We start from the raw sequence: 10,946 nt of genomic DNA, 5'->3' as shown, positions 1-10,946 counted from the left end.
GAACCAAGTGGGTAATTCAAATTTCCCACCAAGCGGCCATCTCATTTTTTTTTTACCAACATACACAATGAAAATAAAATCCGCGAAATTCAAAAAAAATGGCCAAGAGCGCGTGATCGTACTTAGTTAATTTCCCTACGTTGTGTTTTTTTTTTAATACAAATTAAACATTACCAGATTCGTTCCAACAGGGTTTGTGAACCACACAGAAGAGTGCAAATAAAACAACACGATAATTTTAACCAGCTATTTATTCAAAGTTATGATTTTTGTTAACGCCGGTATTAATGAATAATAACGTCTCGGGAGAGGGCACTCAAGTCTCCCCAAATGTGAGAAGACTACTCATTTAGAACTCTAGGAAAATGGTGAGCTCTGGCCATTCCCCTAAACCTCCGAATGAGGCTCCGCTAAAACCTCTCCTGAAAATACGAACAAGTCCGAAGTGACAACGTGGACGGGACAGTTATTGAAAACTGAGCAAAACTGATTTCATAAACAACACAATCTAAAATCCAGGAAAAACAGAAGGGTCATGTACATTACAAAAAAAAATGCAGTTACTTCGGACCTTTCGAGCGAGAGCGAGCACTAGACGAGAACTTTAGCATGTTTTTTTTTCAAGTGAAAGTACAATGTGCGGCAGATACGCTATAGAAGGAGCGAATGGCTTTGTGTGGTCCGGTGGTCTGTGGCACCTATCCTTACGACTTTAGGGGAAAACAAAAGCCCTCAGACAGAGAGAGACCCTCGCGGTAAGGTCGAGAATTTACATTTACAGCAAACTGGAAAAAGCAAACAAAAAAAAGAAACGCGACAAATATTTGTTGACAGAGCTATCTAAGAACACACTTCAAAATGGGATGGAAAAGTGGTAACAACCAATAACACATACATAAAAATAAAAAAACATAGTCCGGTCGACCCTAGCATATTAGAGCCGGTTCATCGACAAGGGGGGGCGCCCCGGGACTAAATGTAGTAGATCCCTAGCTAAGGAAAAACCCACGGAGACACCTGAAATATAAACACATTTGGTTGCTACCGGGATGGAAAGTGGAAACTTTGAAATTTTGATTAAAGTGTTGAACAATAACTAGGTACTTATCACACCAAAAGCGTCACTCGGAATAATTAAAAGGGGATCAAAAATGAGGAAGTGCGCTTATAAAAAGTGAAAGCCACAGACCCACGCTAAAACTTGGTGCCCTTTTTCTTTTAGGAACGTTAGTGAATTGTTACACCTGAGTTTACAAAAAAACGTGATCCCTACGATTTTATAAAATTTGCAAAGCTAGAACCAGACGGCCTTACTCTCCTTCACAAGCTAACAAATGTTAAAAAGCGTGATACATCGGGATGGTCGAGATAATTAATAATAAAGTCATCTGTCATTCTAAGACCGAAAAATGAAAATCAGACTGTTTCCGATATCAAGAAAGATTTACTTACTAATATTGACCCCATAGCTTCCAAGATAGCGATTTCTAATATTAAGGGGAACCGAAGTGGTGGAGTAATTATTACTTGTGATAGTCTGGAAGATTCCACCAGGATTAAGGGCTTGATATCTGACAGATTGTCAGGTTATAACGTGAAGGACCTGCCTCTGCTGCATCCGAGAGTTAGAATTTCGCACATTGATTCCTCTGTATCCCAAGACAAATTGCTAGAGTATATATTGAGTCAGAACAAATCCCTCTTCAGTAAAAACTTTAACTGTGTTCTGAAAAAGTTTTCTCCGCTGCGCAACAATACCACCCTTAATCAGGCGTTGTTGGAGGTGGATGTTGCGTCTTATCGTAACATTTTGGCTGCGGGTAAACTTCTCATTGGGTACGATTACTGTAGAGTGTGGGATGCTGTTGATCTTCGGCGTTGCCTTAATTGCTCGGGCTTTCATCACCTTTCGCGACAATGTCGTCAGACTGAACCGATTTGTCCCAGGTGTGCCGGTCATCATTGTGTTAAGGACTGTACATCCACAACTTTAAAGTGTATTAACTGCTCGGCGCTTCGAGATGAGCATCCGGACATTGACTGTACCCATGCGGCATGGGATAATTCCAAGTGTACAACTTACAAATCACATCTTGCTACTTTCAAAAGCAGGGTCCTTAGTCTCGAATAGCAACCACTGCATTCGTATCATCGGGGGAGAGATGTTTCACTTTCCCACAACCCATCTGAAACTCATACAGTCAGTTCTCTAGTTTGCTATTATCAAAATGTTAGGGGGCTGGGAACCAAAACTCACAATTTTTATCTCTCTACGATTGCTGCTTCGCATTATAACATCATAGCTCTTACCGAAACATGGCTCCATGAGGGCATCAGCGATAGTGAATTGTTTGATTTGTCAACCTTCACAGTCTTTAGACATGATCGCACTACTGTTCCGGAAGGGCCTAGGCGGGGTGGTGGAGTGTTGCTGGCAGTCCGGAATGAATTTAATGCTGAGAGGTGCGAAGTGGTCTGTGATGTTATGTCCAGAATCGATCTTTTGCTAGTCAAGATTAATTTTAATTATCGTGCTGTGTACGTCCTGGTGCTTTACATTCCCCCGAACTCTCATGATCTTACGTACAAGGTCTTCTGTGATCTTCTGATGTCTTTGCATTTCTTATATGACAGCAATCTATTAATTGTGGGAGATTTTAATGTTCCGGATTACGTCAACGGAGTATGTGGTCATTCCAAAGCTTCTACCTCTTGTCAACTGCTTAACAATTTGATTTGTTTTTACGACTTGAAACAATGCAATAATGTTCGAAACTCTAACAATAGGCTCTTGGATCTGGTGTTTGTCAATCGGTGTCTAAGTTGTTCCGTGATCGACTCAGGTGATCCGTTGGTTGGAGTCGACGATCATCATCCATCTCTTGAGGTGGGCGTCACCATAGGTGATGTGTTCAAGAGATTTCCAATCGGTCGAAGCAGTTCGTTCAATTTTAGGAAATGTAACTTTGTTGCTCTCTACGATGCTTTGAACGGTGTGGATTGGTCGTTTCTCTCTGCTTGTGCAACTGTTGAGTGTGCTGTGTCCGATTTTTATTCAGTGTTGAATGAGGTGTTTCGCTGTCATGTGCCGTTGAGGGGTAGGTGTTCTGGAAGTTATCCGGTATGGTTCAACAAGAACTTGATTACTCTGTTGAAAAAGAAGAATAGGGCATGGAGACGTTATAAGACAACCGGATCTGTCTACGACTTTGAAACTTTTAAATCCTTAAGGCGGTGCTTTAAGGCGGATGTTGCCGCTGTGTACAGAGAATATGTCAGACGAGTTAACAATGACATCAAAACAGATCCAAAGAAATTCTGGTCATTCCTGAATTCCAAGAATAACTCCAGCTCTATTCCTGCTTCCAAGGTTTTTAACAATGCTACTATAACGGATCCTCAAATCATAGTTGACAGCTTTGCTGATCATTTCTCAAAATCTTTTACGAGGGATGCCGCCAGCACTCTCCCATCTGCTTCTCTTCCGTATGATAATCTTACTCTGACGAGAGTTTCAGACGATGATGTACTTAAAGCCATAAAATGCCTTAAACCTAACATGACTAGTGGACCTGATGAGATACCAAGCCTTGTGATAAGGGATTGTGCGGCGGTCTTCGCCGATCCTTTGTGTTTCCTATTCAACCTAATATTAAATACTAGTTGTTATCCTATGAGATGGAAGACTTCGGCCGTGCGCCCCATTCACAAAAAGGATGACAGATCGGAGATTACCAACTACAGGCCTATTGCCTTAATCAGTAACTTTGCAAAGGTCTTTGAATATGTCCTGTATAATTCCTCACTCCATTATGTCTCCCACAAGCTATCTCCGAATCAGCATGGCTTCACAAAGTGTCGGTCCACCGAGACGAACTTGGCGTCGATCAGTCAGTATCTATCTGATGCGTTAGATAATCATTCCCAAGTGGATCTAGTTTACACGGATCTCTCGAAGGCCTTCGACAGGATTGATCATGGTCTTTTGTTGATCAAATTGGAGTCATTAGATTTTTCGGATAATCTTGTGGAGCTAATAAGGTCTTATTTAAGCGATCGATTTATGTACGTGGGAGTGAATGGGTATGCGTCTAAGCCCTTTAAGCAGGAGTCTGGCGTTCCGCAGGGTTCTGTTTTGGGTCCGCTGTTTTTTAATATCTTCATAAACGATCTGGTGGACGATCTCGACGTACCGCACCTCTTGTTTGCCGATGACATGAAGATTTACCTTACGATAGACTCGATTGATGATGCTCTTCGACTTCAGGGCTGTACTGAGGAGATCTCTAGAAGGTGTAAGTTAAATAACCTTGTTCTCAACCATCTTAAGTGTAGCATAGTCTCATTCACAAGGAAGACCAAGCCTCTCTTATTTGACTATAAAATCAACGGCTCCATTCTTACAAGACGTGAGTCTATTAGAGATCTGGGTGTCATCTTCGATTCCAAACTATCCTTCGGCGAACACATTCGGACCATTGCGGGGACTGCCTTCAGGGCACTGGGTTTTGTTTTGCGTGCTGGCAGGGAATTCTCTGATGTCGCGACCCTGAAGCTTCTGTACATCACCTATGTGAGATCCCGACTCGAGTATGCTTCCCTTGTGTGGTCACCGATATATGATGTTCACTCTTCTCTTCTGGAGCGAGTGCAACGCAGATTCCTGAAGAATGTAGTCTTCATGTTGAATGGTGCATATCCGCCTCGTGGGTGTCCACAAGGTCTTCTGCTCGGTGAGGTTGGTCTGCAGTCTCTGCTTGATAGACGCATGGAGCATTCGGTGATCTTTTTGTTCAAATTGTTCAGAGGGCTGCAGGAATGTCCTCACGTTCTGGAGAGGATCAGCTTGAGGGTTAGCCGGTCGGGATCTAGGGTAAGGAGTGTTTTCTACATCGATCAGCGCCACACTGACATCGGGCTCAAGTCACCCGTCACTCGAATGCTGCGAAATTACCAGAGTGTCGAGGCCCACATCGATATTTTTTGTTGCAGCATTTCGCAAATCAAAAAATTCTTCTCCATCTCCTCGTGAATTAGGGCGATCCTACTCAGATGAGTGCTCGGTAGTTGTAGCCTGGGTGTTGGGATGCTCTCTGTGTAATGGTTGTTGTGTTGTGATTGTGTTTTGTGTATCATTTTCTTTTTGGCAGGGCTTCTAATTGGGCGTCAAGCCTGTTAGCCGTCAACAATAATAATAATAATAATAATAATTGCGGATTTTATACAATATGGTGGGACACATCAACAAAACACGTGCGCCCCATTATGATAGTTAAAATACATTCAGCGCGAAACAGACATAATTTTAGTATCGCAAACATACCTTGTTCAAACCAGAAGGGCTGGACAACAACAACGTCTAATGTAGTTCGGAAAGCACCGAAAATCACACAGTTAGAGCACAAAAAAAAGAATCACACAGGGTACCTCTGCACTCATCTACAGACAAGGGAGAAGTGTCCAAAAAAAAACATGGCCGTTCATCCCCTGTCGGCTTCCACCCCCGCCCCTAGTGGTCGCTGGTGGTACCGACAGGGTACTTTTCCTGGCTTTTGGTGGCGGTTGGTTTAAATTCAAACTCGGCTATCTCAGGACATAAAGTCTTTTGCAACGAAGACGTAGTAGGAGGTATGGAGGGATGGTTTATAGAGCAAGACGAAACATTTTTTTAACGAGTTAGGGTGTCACAGGCTCGCTGTACTAAGTGTACCTACCTATTCATTTAAGAGGAAACTAAGTTTGAATAATAAAATATTTTGAGTTTCAAATTTTAGTTACCTACTTCAGTTGTAGGCTAACAATATATTAATACACCCTCGTATCTACCAAATTAATTGTTAGTGTTATTTACTCTCCAGAACTTATTTGTAAAAGGTCAAAGGAATAATCTTGCAAATCTTGAAGTTTTTCCACATTCGTTAATAATTTACAGAAACCGAGCTATATCCGCATGTAAGTACAGTTAATTTCAAAATTATGGAGTACACCTCAAAAATCATGAAGTCGATTTATTACAATTTGTCCACAAGTAGAGATGTCTTTTTGAACGTCTTATTTTTTATATAGGTTAGATAAGTTTAACAATATAAAATGTCGCTGATATTTTAGAACACCATAATATTGTCTGTTTTATCCTCTACATTCTACACGGTGCTCTTCGCGATATTACAATACTGGGCTACTCTCCAGACCGACCACCCTTCTTCTAAGTTAGAAAGAATTAACACTTTCGCGTTTTCGGTTAGATTAGGTATTTTGTTTGTCAAAATTGACACTGATCATTGACAAAAAATGTAAGTATATTTCTCATAGCAACGGAGAGCTCTAAATATTTATTAATTTTTGTGTTATATGTCTGTGTTATATTATGTGAATTTGGAACAGCTATATCTAAAAGATATGCTTGCTTTTGTTGTTTATTTAAAGTAATAATGTCTGGTCTGTTATGCTTAATATGAATGTCAGTTAAAACTGTTGGATCAAAATATAATTTGTAATTATCATTTTCCAAACAACTTTCTGGTGTATAACTATAATGTGTTGTAACCTACCTGAGGGGATGGTCCATTGCCTCGGCATCAGTCGTAGAGCAATTTGTGTATTGGGGGGTTCCGTTTCGAAAAAAATAGGGCGCCACGGATTTGGTTGAAAAAAAAAGTTTAAAAATTTAACTCTGGGTCCAAATCCGAAAACCTCAGAAGAAAAATTCCGGCAACTCAATGATACAAGATTGTTGAAATAAACGTGTATTGATGAAAAATTGAAAAAATGAACATGAAAAGAGTATTTGGATTGATAAATGAAATTGTAAAATAAAATATGATTAATTCTAGCAAGCCGCTACCATTTAAAAGTAAAAATAAATTTCAATTCGGTTTTTGACCCGGGAATTTGTCCTATATTAGAGCGCGTGGCCACGTGTCGTACAGGGCGTTAATTTACTTCAAAAATATTTGAGCGATACGAGCGAACAATCACGCGTCAAGTAGCTAGCCCTTCACAAAGTTTATTACAAGTTTGTTTTTAAAAATTCAGCGAACTTGCGCGTCAGCTAGGTAGCTTGGATTGCGCAGATTAACGGAACAAATCGTCCGTTCCTGATGGCAAATTTCCGCTAAGAATAAAAAGCTCTGACCGTAGTTGCTGCGGTGCTGGCCGCTGCCGGAAGCTGGACTCCGGGACTCCGGTGAGGGTGGCCTTTGGCGGTGATGATTGCGCCTGCGCGGAGCGTTGTAAGTAGCTCGCCTCAAGGATCCGGCGGTAGCTCCTGTAAGAACACGGACTTGCCTCTGGAGAGTCCGGGGTGCGAAGACGTTACTTGGCGGTAGAACGAAGATAATAAGCGAGAATGACGAGATAAGAAAAAAAGGCCTGAGTTTTTACTCTGGCCTTTCTCGGGAAATTGTTCAGCGAGATGTCTAGTCGTGGGTGTTCTCGACTGCGACTACGAGATTGTAGCTGCTTTTCCCTTTTGCGGCACTTAACGGTAATCTGACGGTACGTTCACCACGTAAACAAACTTGGTGCACACGCAAAACGGGAAGAGAGCTAAAATCTCGTATCTCTCCCTTTTATTAACTCGGTGTTTTTGTTAACTCCACGTGAAATTGAGTGGGCCAATGGTGTACTGCCGTATGCTGCGGTCGCAGGAAAAGTGGGGTGTTGGATTTTTATGAGAGAAGACAGTTGACAGACCAAAATAAACAAAGAAGTGAGGTTTAGTTAAATGAAATTGTGGATAGAAAGTTGAGAAATCAGCAAACCTTTGCTCGCTGAGTCACACGGAGAGGACAATGGGCATTGAAATTGAACTAGTTTCGCCCACGGACTAGTTCGCGGCACGAAGGAACGAAGGCACTCAAATTGAGGCTCACAGTGCCCGAGTGTGGGCTTCCAGGGTAAAGTTGAAAGGAACAAGGTGGCTAAACTACCCTGCTAGTAAAGCTATTTCCGTAGGTGACGGTGAAATTTTGTTCTGACTTTTGGAAGACTCCTACTTCCCCTAAATCACAAAGGGTGGCGATATTCTTCAGGCCTTCACCACAGGGCGATGAAGATGAGGAACTTTATGAAAAAAATGCGGAAATGAAAGAGGTTGATGATGTAGTTATATCAAGTATCCATCGAATTACCGGAGATGAGTATTTTAAACAATTGTTTCTGGGGCAGAGTCAAAACTGTTTTTCAGCATGTAGCGCAAAGGAACCCTCAACACAAAAATCACGACTTTGGGTTTTTTTGATTAAAATGGGGCGCTTTAACCCGTTACAGTGTATTTGTGTATTCTTTAATAAATTGAATTTGAATTTAATAATTGAATTTAATTTAATTTAATAATTGCATTTTACAATTTTACGATTATTATTCCTAATGCGTTCAATTATTTAGAAAATGTAAACTCCATCCATTTTCAATATACACAACTAAATCTAGTGATTTTAGTAACTTTTGTGGTGTAATAGAATACAACTTTTTTCTATTGTAAATGCAGTGTCACAAATAATAATTCAGGTTATGTGTATTTTGAAGAGGTTATAATGTACGATTATTGTCATTTTTGACAAATCTCTAATCGGGTCCCGTAATCAAGCAAAGTAAACTAGTTTTGAATATTTTACTTAAAATATGGTATCTACAGGTTAATATTAAATACCGGCATTGAAACCAGCAAGTAGGTGTGCGTAACGTAAACAGATTCTAACGAAAATATTGCAGAGGAGGACACAGAGTGAAAGCATGATACATTAGAAATTAATAGTGCTCAGAAACAAACCCTGTCAAGTCAAGTCTGAAGCCCGGCGGTCTTGTAATTAAAAAAAGCGCACAACTGCGCAAATATTTCTTCACTGTTCCATCGTGCGCGTAGATCGTGCGTCGTTTCCATTCTGTGCCTGTGCCCCCGACCCAGAAATTACTCCGTACTTTTTCTTTAGATATCTGTAGGAGATTGAAGCTAACATTTTAAATAGATCAATTTAAATTAAAAGTGGATTTATCAACTTACGGCAAAAATCTCCCCAACCAGTCGGTAAACTGGCATCCTCCACAAATTTGGACCATTTACTTCCCAAATGTTTTTAAAACACGGATGAACACTTTGTTTTGTCTCCAAAGTGAGGCATTTTCTCTTTATAACTCTGCCTGTGCCCTACATGATATCGCTACTTAATCGTATTTTTTTTCAATAATTATAATCTGACAAAACGTCTGCTTTGAATGTTCAATATTAGAAAAAATAAAACACTTTCATTGCAATACAAAAAAAGAAAATTCCCCAACAGTAATGTATATTGCAAATGGATGGAGTTTAACAACCTGGGAGCAGTGTTCGGTTGAATTATAACCTAAAATAGATTTATTATGACAAATCACAATATGTACTGTCAACTAAAATGTCAGACTTTCATAGATAGTCCGAATTTGAAACAATCGTGAATGGTATATATTGTAGTTTCAATTTGGTTGTAGGTCGTAAAATTTTATGGTACTTTAAGTTAAAGATCTTGCAGGGCTTATAAATCCTAGTTTACCACTAGCAGGTAATATTTTAAGCAGGGTTGCATTGTGCATTTGGTATATTTGCATTGTACAGCAAACGGCACGCGCCGCTTCTCAACTTTTTCAAACCCAACCATTGTGCCCGTTAATCGCTCATAGTATCTAATAAAATTTTACGACCTACAACCAAATTGAAACTACAGTACTGTAGTTTCAATTTGGTTGTAGGTCGTAAAATTTTATGGTACTTTAAGTTAAAGATCTTGCGGGGCTTATAAATCCTAGTTTACCACTAGCAGGTAATATTTTAAGCAGGGTTGTATTGTACATTTGGTATATTTGCATTGTATGGCAAAGGGCACGCGCCGCTACCCAACCTTTTCAAACCCAACCATTGTGCCCGTTAATCGCTCATAATATCCAATAAAATTTTACGACCTACAACCAAATTGAAACTACAATACAACGATATGCAAAAAAGTAGCGTCCACAACACGTTATGAAAGTCTCTTTTATTCACTCATTTGCCGAGTAACTCGGGCTACGCCCTCGTTAATCAAACTATAACGAAACTATGACGAAATTCCTGGCAACAAAAATATTTATATAAATCAGTCAATTTGTTTAGGAATGTCAAATTGCCGCGTCATTTAGACAACACTTCAAAAATTAAAATAATAACTAAAATAGAAGATGGTTTTTCTATAAGACAAATTGCTCGATTGATGAACATCGGTAAAGACCTGTGTCTGGGAACAGGGAAGAAATGTTAGAAGAAAAGCAGAAGCTGCGCACCCCAGAGTTTCTGATAATGATGAGGCCGCAGCCCTTATAGAATATTTAAGGCAAAACAAAATCCTTTTCAGACTGCAAGAGTCGTTAAGAATGCAACATATTTTCTTAGTTCCCGATTAACCGTGTGTAGGAAAATTAAATCATCAGATTTGTGAAATAGAGTAGCAGCTAAGAAACCAATTAAGGGAAGAAAATAAAGAGGCTCAAGTCATATTTGCATTAAATTAGGTTTACAGAGATCTAGCATTTTGGCAACGGGTAATATTTACAGACGAAAAAGTATTCAAAAGCAGCAAGCAAGCAGCATATTCGTGTTTATAGACAGCAAAATTCAAGGTTCGATGAAAGATATGTGAGCGCAGTCAAGAAATCTGGAAGATTCAGAGACAATGTGTGCGGATGAATTAGCTATTATACCTAGAATAGGCGTTTGTTGGAAAGTTGATGGACGATTTAATGCAGACAATTACTTATAATTAGGGCCCGGATTTTAGGCAATTAAAAAGTCGGAAATAGGTGCCTAAAATAGTCCCTTAAACTACTGCAAATAGTCCCTTAAAAACTGAAAATAAGCCATACTAGGTCCTTAAAGTTGTGGTTAATTAAATTAAAAAATGTGTTTTTAAAGTTTTAAGTAGGTACACACAACAAGA

This window comes from Tenebrio molitor, chromosome 3 (assembly GCF_963966145.1).
Source record: "Tenebrio molitor chromosome 3, icTenMoli1.1, whole genome shotgun sequence".
NCBI classification, from domain to species: domain Eukaryota; kingdom Metazoa; phylum Arthropoda; class Insecta; order Coleoptera; family Tenebrionidae; genus Tenebrio; species Tenebrio molitor.
Note: the sequence above shows the minus strand (reverse complement) of the source record.